The sequence below is a fragment of the Hemicordylus capensis genome, chromosome 5 (genome assembly GCF_027244095.1).
Source record: "Hemicordylus capensis ecotype Gifberg chromosome 5, rHemCap1.1.pri, whole genome shotgun sequence".
Taxonomy (NCBI): Eukaryota; Metazoa; Chordata; class Lepidosauria; order Squamata; family Cordylidae; genus Hemicordylus; species Hemicordylus capensis.
The window spans coordinates 218,671,801-218,684,250 of record NC_069661.1 but is presented as its reverse complement, the minus strand read 5'-3'; the positions used below and the strand labels follow the sequence as shown (position 1 = coordinate 218,684,250).

Genomic DNA, 12,450 nt, shown 5'->3' with positions numbered 1-12,450 from the left:
TCGGCTACTTTTACAAACAGGAAGTCTGAACTTTCACAGAATGCTGAAGAAATAAACAAGCAATATTGTTTCAGCTCACTGGATTTCTATCCATGTTGTATTTCCATGAAACTTGCTTAAGAAATAGAAAAACACTAGATATCTTCATTTGTCGATCTCATTCAGTCCCCCTCGAATTTGTCTTTTTAGGAGTTATTGGCAGCAACACTATTACAAGCTCAAATCAAAGCTGCTTTTCTGGTCATCATCACGAGTGAAGGGAGAGTGCATGGTCATTCTATGGTATAGGAGGGATGCTTGCAAGCTGCATGCCCATCTTACTATGAGAGGGAGAGGAAGGGAGATTAACTGATTAAACTAAGCAGCTTGAGCAGCTTGTTATTTGTTATTTCTCTGTGTAAACCACCCTGAGCCATTTTTGGAAGGGCGGTATAGAAATCGAATTAATAACAATAACAACAACAACAACAACAACAAAATTTAATTTAATTAACTACAGTATATAGTACCCCATTCCTGACTTACTGGCAAATTCCTCTGAGCTTACCTACACAGCATTTTACTAGTCACCATTTGGGTGACCCCCTTCATGAGGCAGGGTGAGGTGGTCACCTCAAGCGCAGATGTTGGGAGGCATGCGTGAGGTGGCAAGTGCTGGTTCTCAGTTACTAATGGCACCATCCCACAGGCGTCCTTGCCACCCACTGCCACCATCCTCACTCCACTGGGACATGCTGTTCAATTTTCCCTCCCTGCCTCATTAGGGCGTGTCTCTTCCAGTTCCTTCCCCTCTCCCCCTCTCCCCGAGATGAGCTAATAACCACTAGCTGCCATGGCCCACTTGAAGGCTTAGTCTGAGAGTTCTCATGTGCTGTTGTTGTTGCTGCTTCTGCTGCTACTGCTGCTGACAAAATGGTCTGAGAATGCAAGGTACCCTTCTTAGATGGAGGCTGGGATGTATCATATTGTCCTTTGGCTCAGGCAACAAAATATCTTCGGCCACTGCTCGTCATCATAACACAAACCGGTATGGCCTCAGTTTGCAAGATATGTTGCACCCCTTTTATGCAACTTAAGTTCACAAGGATAAGGTTTTTTTAACGTTGCTGTGTACCATGAGTCATTTGCTATGCAGACCATCATCATCATTGTTTTTACATTACGTCTTTCCTAAATACTTCATATGCGTTATCCTTACATGGTTTGGGCCCTGGGTACAGAAAGATAATCTTCCACATGATCTTGCATGTACGTTAAGATTTTCATAGCAAGTCCTTCTCTGGGTGCCCTCACTTTTGAAGATGAGATGGGTGATGATTGCCGAACGGACCTTTCAGCTGTAGTGCTCCACTTTTGGAATGCACTCTTCAGAGGGACCCACCTGGACTCCTGTTCTTTGTGTCCTGGTTAGCCACTTCGGGGGCTTCAGGGTCAAAAAGCAGGATATAAAATTATAAAAAATAAGTAAATCATCACAACAGCCCTACAACTTAAGGCAGTACTATATTAATCTATCAAGTTGGGGAGTTATTTAGTTACATTGTTCAAACAATCAGAAGCCTGTGAAACTGTTGTCATTGTAAAGCAACCAAAAATGGCGGGTTGTAGCCAGTTCTGTTCTGTATGCTCAGAGTGAACGATAATTTATAGAAAAGGTTTCCGTGGACTAAAGCTTACATATATATATATATATATTTACCTCTGACTTAGCCATTGATCATTCTGTGAAAAGATAAAATACAAATTATAACAGCAGTAGAGAACAAGTTAAAATAAACAACATAGATAACTGGATAAAATAATCCCATAAATAGTGTGACTCCCCATAACAGTCTTCATAAAACACTTAATGGAATAATAAAACATTTACAGGAAAACCAACAATACATTATATTCGATTTATAACCTAATTTCTTCCATCCACCACATTAGGTCTGCAAAAATTGGTCCTCTGTGACACCTCTACCAAACCTGAATTTTACCAAGTTGCATTAAAGGAGATAATAGCATCCAAGTTATTGTCTTCAGATAATAGTGTCCAATTATTGAGGTCACTGTATCGTGCAACACAATCCCAGCATATGATACTCTGAAGTCCCACAGTATTCAGTGGGGCTTATTCCCAGGTAAGCATGCATAGAGTTGTGCACTACCCACTTTTCCAAGCCGTGAGAAGTTCCAGAGTAGCATCACTCACTTATGTTTTCCTTCGAATGAGAGAGAGCATTGAAGACTTAGGGATTTTTTGTTGTATTTGCTCTATTTACAAATATATAAACATTCCTACAAATCAGCACATCTACTGCTCCATATCAGATCAAGGTTGCCAGGTCCAAAGCCAGGGGTGTATCTAGGGTAGGGCAGACAGGGCACGTGCCCCGGGCGCCACTTGAAGGGGGGCACCATTTTGTAAAATCAAAAAATTAAAGAACAAATGGCTGCCGAAAACAAAATGGTCACCGTGCATTCTCAAATGGCCTCTGTGAGGCCCTAGGTCATGCCAGGCCTTGCAGAGGCCATTTGAGCATGTGCGGTGGCCATTTTGTTTTGAGCAGCCATTTTTTAAACAAGATTATTTTTTTAAATGGCCACCGCACATGATCAGATGGTCCCTGCGAGGCCCTAGAGGCCAGCGGGGGGGAGGGGGGACCTTTGCAGAACCCTCCCCCACAGCCTTTAGGAAGCCCCCCAAAGGGGCAACAGGTAATTTTTATATATATATATATATATATATATATATATATATATATATATATAAAAAAGACACTGTACACATATTCAGATTGGCACTATGTACAGAGAATCAGGGCTTGTGAATACTGAGCTGACGCTTAAGAGCTAGGATTGTATTCATTTGCTCTTACTTTGCTTCTTGTGATAAGTGAGTTAAATGTGATGTCTTACTAATATGGCTATTAATGGTGAGTTTGTCTTTGAATCAGTGTGAAACCCTTAATATTAAGGCCCACTGGGAGTTTCTTGCTCTCTTGCTCTCATTTTAACTGTCTTTCTGAAATGCTAGGATATATTCCAAGCAGTGACACAGTTTACTCTGCATATCCTTTCATTATTTTCAGAGTATCTGGGAAAAGTCAAATTCTCCATTTATTTTTAAAACTTATGTAATGGTGATGCTATGATGCATAGTAGAGAATTAGACAGGCACTTCTGTTTAGTTTTCCAAGTACACCTCCACATCGTATTTGGGTATTTCATGAGCCCCAGCATACTGAAATTTGTAGTTTTCCAGCATTTTTTGGTCTGGCTAAGTCCACTGCTAAATAGTTTTTGAAATATTAATAGATTAACGAGCCTGACTTGTATTTTTCAGCTGATATTATGATAAAGTTATCTGAAAGATGGATGTCAGATGTTTGGACAGGGGGCGCAATTTCAGTGTTTGCCCTAGGCGCTATTTTCCCTAGATACGCCTCTGTCCAAAGCTGGTGAGCAGCTCTTTATCTTTACATCTCCCAATGCAGCACGTGAGGCAACATCCTCCGTGACTCTATTGTCCAGTGTTTCTCAACATTTTTGGAGTCATGGACTGGTATATTATTCATGCGCCATTTCTGGGACCATCAGTTAGTAAGGGGGTCACCCCCCTCACCCCCCCCATCCCCACCCCAGGCACCCCTAAAAAAAACCATTTTGGGCAGCTCTCTGGTGCTCATTTCCAGGCAGCCCTCACTGCTGGATAATGTTCATTTCGAGGAAGTGAAATGAACATTATGGAGCAGTGAAGACTGCCGGGGAATGAGCTCCGGAGAGCTCCCAGTGGGCCCCGCTGGCCCAAAATTGGTTTTTGGGACGGTGATTTTTACTAGTGATGTCTCACAGACCCAACGCCTCGTGACAAACACTGCATATTGTCCACCTTCTCAAGTCAGCATTCATGGTTTCCCCTTTTGCCTTCACAAGAGCCCTGTGAGGTAGGTAGAATATACATTCATTACATGTATATCCCACTCTTCCTCCAAGGAGCCCAGAGCAGTCTACATGGTTATATTCGCTAACTAAGAGGCACCTTTTAAACGTGGTGATTCTCTTTATTTAGCAGGGGGGAGAGTAACTGGCCCTATCCACCCCCAGCACAGTAACTCCCGTGACTGTTGCTGGTGTCTATCTTGTGTTTCTTTTTAGATTGTGAACCCTTTGGGGACAGGGAGCCATTTTATTTATTTATTATTTCTCTGTGTAAACCGCCCTGAGCTATTTTTGGAAGGGTGGGATAGATAGATAGATAGATAGATAGATAGATAGATAGATAGATAGATAGATAGCAAGTTGTTGTTGTTGTTGTTAGTGTCAGAAAAGAAGAATATATATATGGAAGCAAACTGCTAGAAGTAAGAGAGAGAGAGAGAGAGAGAGAGAGAGAGAGAGAGAGAGAGAGAGAGAGAGAGAGAGAGAGAGATTTTCCCCAGTTAGATACAAAGCTGTCCCATGTTTGTCTTTTCTCTTTCAGGCAGACAAAGGAGGTTAATTCATCAATGTATAATCCCACTCTTTTTCTTTGCTTAAGGCTATTTCATGACTTCATGACTCAGATCAGACCTGAATCAGAGGTTTCCTGGTTCACAGTTCAATTGCATGCCATGCCATGGAGCATGTTTGAGTTTGCTCAGAAGTAAACCACACTGGGTTAAGTGGGACTGGGGAGTACTAGAATAATTTGGATCCTAGCCCATGTAAGATTAGCTCTGTAGACATACTTCCTCTCCCCTCTTTGTACACTACACAACAAGTGTAGTGTACACTTTGTACACTACACAACAAGTTGTTAACAGGTTTCAAAAATAATAATAATAAAACTAATTATGCAAAAACAGAAGTGCACCCCGGTTTGTGGGAGAAGCTTTGTGACATCCCTAGGAGACTCTGAAATGTATCATTGTTATGTAATACATTTATATACTGCTTTTTAAAAAATCTCAAAGCAGCTTACAAAGCAAAAATAACGAAAAGGTGTTTCCCTGTCCCAAAGGGGCTCACAGTCTAAAAATAAAAATGGCTGTGCAAAAACAGAGAATATTCACAGAAGAAATTGGATAGGTATCTAGGGTGAATGATAGCACATAAAACCAACTAATGTTTCAAAAGGGAAATCTCTAAGGATGAAGGAGAAAAGGCAAGAGAATGGGCTGGGTGAGGGTCTTCTCTATGCAGGGATGCGGCTGTAACTTAGGGTAAGAGCATCTGCTTAGCATGCAGGTCTCAGGTTCAATCCCCAATATTTCCAGATAAGGCTGTGAAAAATTCCTGCTTGAAGCCCTGAAAAGCCACTGCCAATCAGAGTAAGCAATACTGAGCTAGATGACCTAGGCCCTAGTCTGACTTAGTAGACTGTAGCTTCCTATGTTCCTTTGGGGATCAGGTCCATAGCAGAGTGTCTGCTTCCCCCTTCCCCCTGCCCCATATTTTATTTTATTTTATTTTGTTCTGCTTTATATTCAGAAGGCCCTGCCTGTAACCTTGGAGAGCTGCTGCCAGTCAGAGTAGATAATACTGAGCTGGATTGACCAAGGGTCTGACTCAGTATAAGGCAGCTTCAAGCTTCCTATGTTCCTAGCTATTTCCAAACATAAGTAATGGGCTCTGCAAGAAGGTTAGTACTGGCACAAACTTTCATACTAAGAATTCTAGAAGTAGTAGAGAACTGATAGGAACAGACTGCAAAAATCAAGTGTGGGCTTCAGAGAAGCCATTCACAATATTTCCAGGTACAAATTGCACGAAAACCAGCTAATTTAGACATACCCTCCGGTTTTGTATAAAAAGCGTAACGAGGAACTTCGAGCTCTATTCCCTGTATTCCTCTATCTAGTCCATTCATTTCTTTGTTGTCCCTAATTGCCTGCACTAATGTTTCTATAATTAAACCGAGGAGAAGAGGCTATAGCAGATGTCTTGTGGTTGTTCCCTTTTGTAATAATACATATTGGGGTCAGTCTTAGCAAGGATGCTCCACATACATGCCCTCCGGTTTGAGCAAATTAATGTCATACAGTTCGGAAAGCTGTGCGTTTTGAGTTTTTGAAACAAGAAAGGATGTTCTGCTGCAGAGGATGGGTAAAATCTTCAGTACCAGGGCTCCTGCTGATTTCCATATTTGAAATCACATCACATTAGGAGCATGCGCATAAATGTGCTGGGTCGCTAAGTCACAACTGGTAGACCTGGGGACTTCTTTGGTGATGCAATTTGTGAAATTTACAGTGTGCTGCTAGAAGCGGGCCGTTCTTCAGAACCTGAATGGGTACCCATTAGTTAATTGGGAACTCAATTTACACTTACAGAGATTCAGCAAAGAATTCGCTTTCTCGCCAATGTGCATACTGCTGGGAAAGGAAATACGTTTTAAGAAGGAACAATAATTCTGGTTGATTGAGCCAGTGGACAAATCCCTTGTCACCTGTTAGCCACTGAATAGGGGTTTGGGTTGGGGGAGAATTCTGGATAAGAATGAAGGATGAATAACTTGTGGACAATTCAATTGATTTATGGAATTCATTGCCACATGGGATGGGTGATGGTCATCAACTTAGATCAGGGCTCCCAACATTGGGTCCCCAGATGTTGTTGGATTACAATTCCCATCATCCCCAATAGCTTTTGCCCGGTTAACTAGTTAATTCTCATGTAAAACGATTTGAATGATACCACCCACTTCCTCTGGTCCCAACCAGAGTCTTAGCAGAAAAGGTGGGCTTGAAAGGGGATTTGAAGGTAGAGAGTAACAGCGGATTCTTGCTTGCTACAGGGGGCAGGTATGAAGCGTGTGTGTGTGTGTGTTTCCATACAACAATAAAGTGTGGGATATTCTTCAAAGGTTTTGCACAGCTTCAGCTGCCTTGCAACTCTTAAAAGGGCCGGCAGGATTTTCTAGAACCCTAACTGGGAGGCTTAACTTATTTGCTAAGGGGAAAAAACTGGCTTGGCTGGCTTCTTGCCTTTAACAGCAGCTTGATATACGGAAGTCAGCAAGTGACGCTTTTCATGTGTGGAGATAAACGTGATCACCTGCTCAAATCTGCAGACCAAGCTTCTGTTAAAGGCCCTAGCAGCATCATTTCTATCACAAACGTGTAATGCTACTCACCTTCACCACCAAAGGCCCTTTCTACTTTGAAAAACTGGAGGATGGACTGGTGTCCTTCAGCTTCTTTAAGCCCCTTTGTTTAAGCTCTTTACGTTTCTAGCTTCTTGATCTGGATTTATGGCCAAATATGGCAGTCTGACATATATGAATTATACACAAGTGACAAATATCATTGTGCTTTGTCTCTGGGATCCAGTGTGAGTTCTTCTTTTCACTCTGGAGATTTAAAAAAAAAATCTAACCAATTTGTACACTGCCACCACATTTACAGTATGTACTGTTTGTAATTATTTAAGAGTCAGGCAGGAGTAAAGTTAATAAAGTATTTTGCTGAACAATTCAGTTGAACTTCTCTCCCATTCAGTCCCACTCCTGCACTCTCTTCCTGCTGCTGGGCTGGATCACTTCCTATTAGCTGTTCCTCCATTCAACATATTCCCCTGCGTTCATTTTAGATCCAATGTCTGCTTCCTTAACAATTTTATTTCCTTACATTCTGGGTTCTCCTGATCTTATTAGCAGCAGCATCTTCTCCTGCTATCCTTGGGATCTCAAAGTCCCTGATGGTTATTGTGCTTGTCCCTCCACCCTGCTGCCAGTTGGTTTCCACACCCTGTTGACCCTTCCTGCCCCATGCACAGGAAATGTTGGCAGGAACTCTGGGACGGGACATAGTTCTTGAAAGAGCATGTCACATAAGGGATGTACATTTCTCTCAGAGGGCCTTTCCAGAATAGATGCTGACTCATTTGCATGGTAATGCAAATGGCTTCCGTGCATGTGTGGAAGTAACTCTAACGGCCTCCAAACTTGTGGCCTCCATGCTTGCACAGGGGCCTGAATTAGGCCCCCGCCAGCCTGCGCTGATGGGGAGAGCACTGGCGAGGCCTAGGGGAGCCACCACCGGCCCACCTCTGCTGAGGAGCCACATTGCCACTGCTCTGTGTAAGGTAACCTCCTGCCCACCCTTTTTCAACCCAGTAGTTCCCCCGAAGCTTGTAAAGGGGAATCCTTACAGGATTCCCCTTTGCAAGCACTAGCTTTGGGTTGAACCAATTCGACCCAGTTCTAAGCATGATCTGAACCACGGTCCAGTTCTAACAAACCGGCATGCAGACCTGGCGATTTGGTTCAAGTTCGGTTCGAATTCAAACCAAACTGCCCAGAGTGGTTCCATGCACACCCCTTTTTGCTGATATATTCCAACATAAGAGCAAATTACCACAGTTGGGGGGGAAAATGAGGAATCCACAATAAGAAGGTCACATTACATTTGCATTGTATTCATAGCACCATCTGCTGGCAATCTGCAGCAATCCAGGGAACAAACTGTATTTGTAGCCTAACTTGGAAAAAGTCTAACCTGAAAAAAGACAGTCCTTTCGCAGTAGTTTCACAGATTACCACAGATTGCTAATGCCATCAGATGGTGCTAAGAATATAACACAACAACCTTCCTAGTATAGTGTGGACTACCTGGGGGTTTTTTCATGATAATTTGCACTCATATTGGAATACATCAGCATCTGGAAGGACACCATCGCTCTCTTCAGACGTTATTTTAAAAGGACAGCATACTTGCATATGCCGTCCAAAGCAAGGATGGAAGTCCCAGCGCCCCAGCATATCAATCATTCCCCCTCCTGTGCTGCTCACAATTACAGCGTTCATCTGAAAAGGCAAACACTGTAAGCATCATGGCAGATGTTTCCATGACTGGCTGGCTGAGGAACCCGAGCCTGCCAGTCATGGAAGCAGCCGCCATCACACAGGGTTCAGATTTTAAAACGAACGCTGGTGGTACGGAAGGGGGAGTGAGAGGGAGTGGTTGACATGCCAGGGGTGGGATTTCTGTTTCCTCTGTGGGTCTCGTATGCAAGTACACTGTACTTTTAAAATAACATCAGAAGAGGGCTTCTATATCTCAATATACAAGTCCCTGACGGCTAGGAAATTTAGGACCAATAAAAAGAAATACTTTTTCACGCAGTGCGTAATTAATCTATGGAATTCTCTATCAAGGGATGTGGTAATGGCCACTAGCTTGGATGGCTTTAAAGGGGACTTAGACAAATTCATGGAGGATCAATGACTACTAGTCTGTTGGCTATAGCCCATCTCCAGCCTCAGAGGCAGGATGCCTCTAAATACCAGTTGCAGGGGAGCAACAGCAAGAGATAGGGCATGCCTTCATCTACCTCTTGCCTGTGGGCTTCTCAGAGGCATCTGGTGGGCCACTGTGTGAAACAGGATGCTAGACTAGATAAGCCTTGGGCCTGATCCAGCAGGGCTATTCTTATTATATGCCCCAGAGTTTCCTGTACAAATCTACCCATTCATTCACCCTCTCTTTTCTGGGCCAACTACCCATTATTCCAAATGTTGCATTTTCTGCCTTAACACCACTTCTGATCCCAGCAAATCTCACAAGTTCTGAAAGGATCCTTACAGGACATAAGTTTGCATAAACATCCTCAAGGCAAGCAGAATCTACCATTTTAGCTTCCATTTTTTTCCTCACGGTAGTAGGCCTGGAACCCAGGTCAAGCGTCCCCGGAATTCTGGACCCGATAAAGCATCCCCTTACCTCCCTTTCCCCTTGCTTGGACCTTGGGCCCAGGATCAAGCAACAAACGTTGGCAACCTTATATCCTATATTCTTCCATCCTGTCCTCTAATGCTATCGACTCTGCAGAGGCACCTGCCCTCCAGCTTGTCCTCCTTGAAATGTACAGCCTTGAGGAAAGAAAGAAAAAAATTAAAAGGAGAGTCAATACAGTATTTGCATTTCGTCTGCCCCATTAAGCTCCAGTTAACACAGTCAGTGTTAACTTACTGCTGACTCATCCTCAGAAAGGCAGGCAAGCAGGGACGGGGAAGTCCAGTCAACTTCTGTCTTCTCCGAACCAGTCACCGTACAACTATTGCTCTCTAGGTTGCAGCTGTAAAAGAGAGAACTCAACCCAGGGCCTCCAGTCAGCGTTCAATTCCAGTCTCGCTTCTTTGCCTCCAGTCAGAGGAATCAATTCGCCAGTTTCAAATGAATGATCAGAAGCCAGTACAAGCTGTACCGTCTCCAGCGAACTGAGACCAAATGGAGCTTTGACAATTGTTGCTGCTAGTTATTCTGCAGCAGCCAACCAGAATCTCTCTCTGCTTCCTGTATCCCCCCTTTTCTTTTCTTGCTCTTCTTCTTTTTATTTAATGAGAAGGTTTCCTGGGCAAGTATTGCGCAGGACGTGGCAAAGCAAAGTAAGAAAAGCCAAAAGAGAAAGAAAGAAAGAAAAGGAAGGGGGCAGGGGAGAAAGAATTAGAGTTTCCCCTGGAAAGGGATGGTATGGCATTATCCCAGCAAGAGGGATGATGTGTGCTCAGCCAGTGCCAGAATGATGTCTCCTTTTGTCAACACGTTTACTGGTAATCATTGCTGCTTGCACATCTCATTAAAAGTAACAGACTCACATCTGTCCAACACAGGGACTGGGGAACAGTTTTGAGACACACAGACATATGAAAATAAATGGCCAGTCCATTCTTTGGGCAGATGGGTTACTTGCCTGAAGCAAGGTAGTCACAGTAATGACTAGGGAAGCAGTAGTCAAACCTGAGACTGGTTTTTCTGAAGTGAAAACAAACCACCCACCAATCACCTGATTTCTAGCTTGCCGGAACCCTGTGCAGACATTGCACTGGATGCGCCTTCACGCTGCATGTACGTGCACACAGGGCATCCAAAGAATTAGTGCATATCTGTGCATAGCCAAAGTGTATGTGTACACTCTCAAGGGCTTGTGCACATTCATTGTACACACTCTGAATACCAGAAATATTGCAGATGGCAATCACTTTGTACACATGTTCATTGTACTTGTCTGTAATTGAGTGGATTGCTGAACTTGCATATCTCTGTACTGTACGAAGTTCTCTTCCAAGCCACAGAGCAGTGATTAGCATTTTTGCACCTACGGACACCACCACCCCCCGCCGCCGCCAGGTCCCTGAGAATTGCTCATGGACCCACCACATTTAAATAATGTATTTTCATAAAGCTCCAATAAACATTGCGGGGTGGGGAGGTACTCACGATAGCTATTTTCCATAACCTTATTCTGGCTCACCAGCAGGCAAATTAAATTAAGTGTTGCAGAGATTTCCCACAGACCACCTGGAACAACCCCATGGACTGCTGGGGGTCCATGGGCCCCAGATAAAGAGCCCCTGCCATAGAGGTAAGCAATGTAGACCAGGGCAATTTGTCAAGTCAGCATATGTCATTAATCATTGCATTTTGTAATGTTTCCTGTATGCCTATTTTTCATTCATGCTGGGGATAGCTTACTTTACTGGGGATAGCTTACTTTAATCAGCATGCATAACTAGGTGGACTGAATGGGTCCACAAAGAAAACGAACATGTGTACACTGGAGAGTGAGAATCACGCAGCATGTGTAAACAAGCAGGTATACAGGTGAAACTCGGAAAATTAGAATATCGTGCAAAAGTCCATTAATTTCAGTAATGCAAATTAAAAGGTGAAACTGATATATGAGACAGACGCATTACATGCAAAGCGAGATAAGTCAAGCCTTAATTTGTTATAATTGTGATGATCATGGCGTACAGCTCATGAAAACCCCAAATCCACAATCCCAGAAAATTAGAATATTACATGGAACCAAGAAGACAAGGATTGAAGAAAAGAACAATATCGGACCTCTGAAAAGTATACAGTGTACTGTGCTTGATTGGCCAGCAAACTCACCTGACCTGACCCCATAGAGAATCTATGGGGCATTGCCAAGAGAAGGATGAGAGACATGAGACCAAACAATGCAGAAGAGCTGAAGGCCGCTAATGAAGCATCCTGGTCTTCCATAATACCTCATCAGTGCCACAGGCTGATAGCATCCATGCCACGCCGCATTGAGGCAGTAATTGCTGCAAAAGGGGCCCAAACCAAGTACTGAATACATATGCATGCTTATACTTTTCAGAGGTCCGATATTGTTCTATTCTTCAATCCTTGTCTTCTTGGTTCCATGTAATATTCTAATTTTCTGGGATTGTGGATTTGGGGTTTTCATGAGCTGTATGCCATGATCATCACAATTATAACAAATTAAGGCTTGACTTATCTCGCTTTGCATGTAATGCGTCTGTCTCATATCTCAGTTTCACCTTTTAATTTGCATTACTGAAATTAATGGACTTTTGCACGATATTCTAATTTTCCGAGTTTCACCTGTACAGTAAGCAGTAAACAAGCAGTAAACACAGGGGCGTAATTATAATAATGCAAGGGGAGACAGTTGTCTGGGGGCCCACTGCCTTGGGGGGCCCCCTCAGAG

At 43.3% G+C, this 12,450-nt stretch overlaps 1 long non-coding RNA gene across 2 annotated transcripts; it reads right to left on the bottom strand.

Moving 5' to 3' along the window:
* Positions 1-466: 466 nt before the first annotated feature.
* On the bottom strand, positions 467-10,197 carry LOC128325740 (uncharacterized). 2 transcript variants are annotated; one of them, XR_008307577.1, is made up of 4 exons: positions 9,939-10,197; positions 9,690-9,838; positions 1,700-1,722; positions 467-1,423 (listed from the first exon to the last, which is right to left on the bottom strand). It is a non-coding gene; the product is annotated as an uncharacterized LOC128325740 (long non-coding RNA). The 2 variants fall into 2 exon arrangements; XR_008307578.1 differs by having other exon boundaries at positions 9,747-9,838; positions 9,939-10,195.
* Between the last annotated feature and the right edge of the window lie 2,253 nt (positions 10,198-12,450).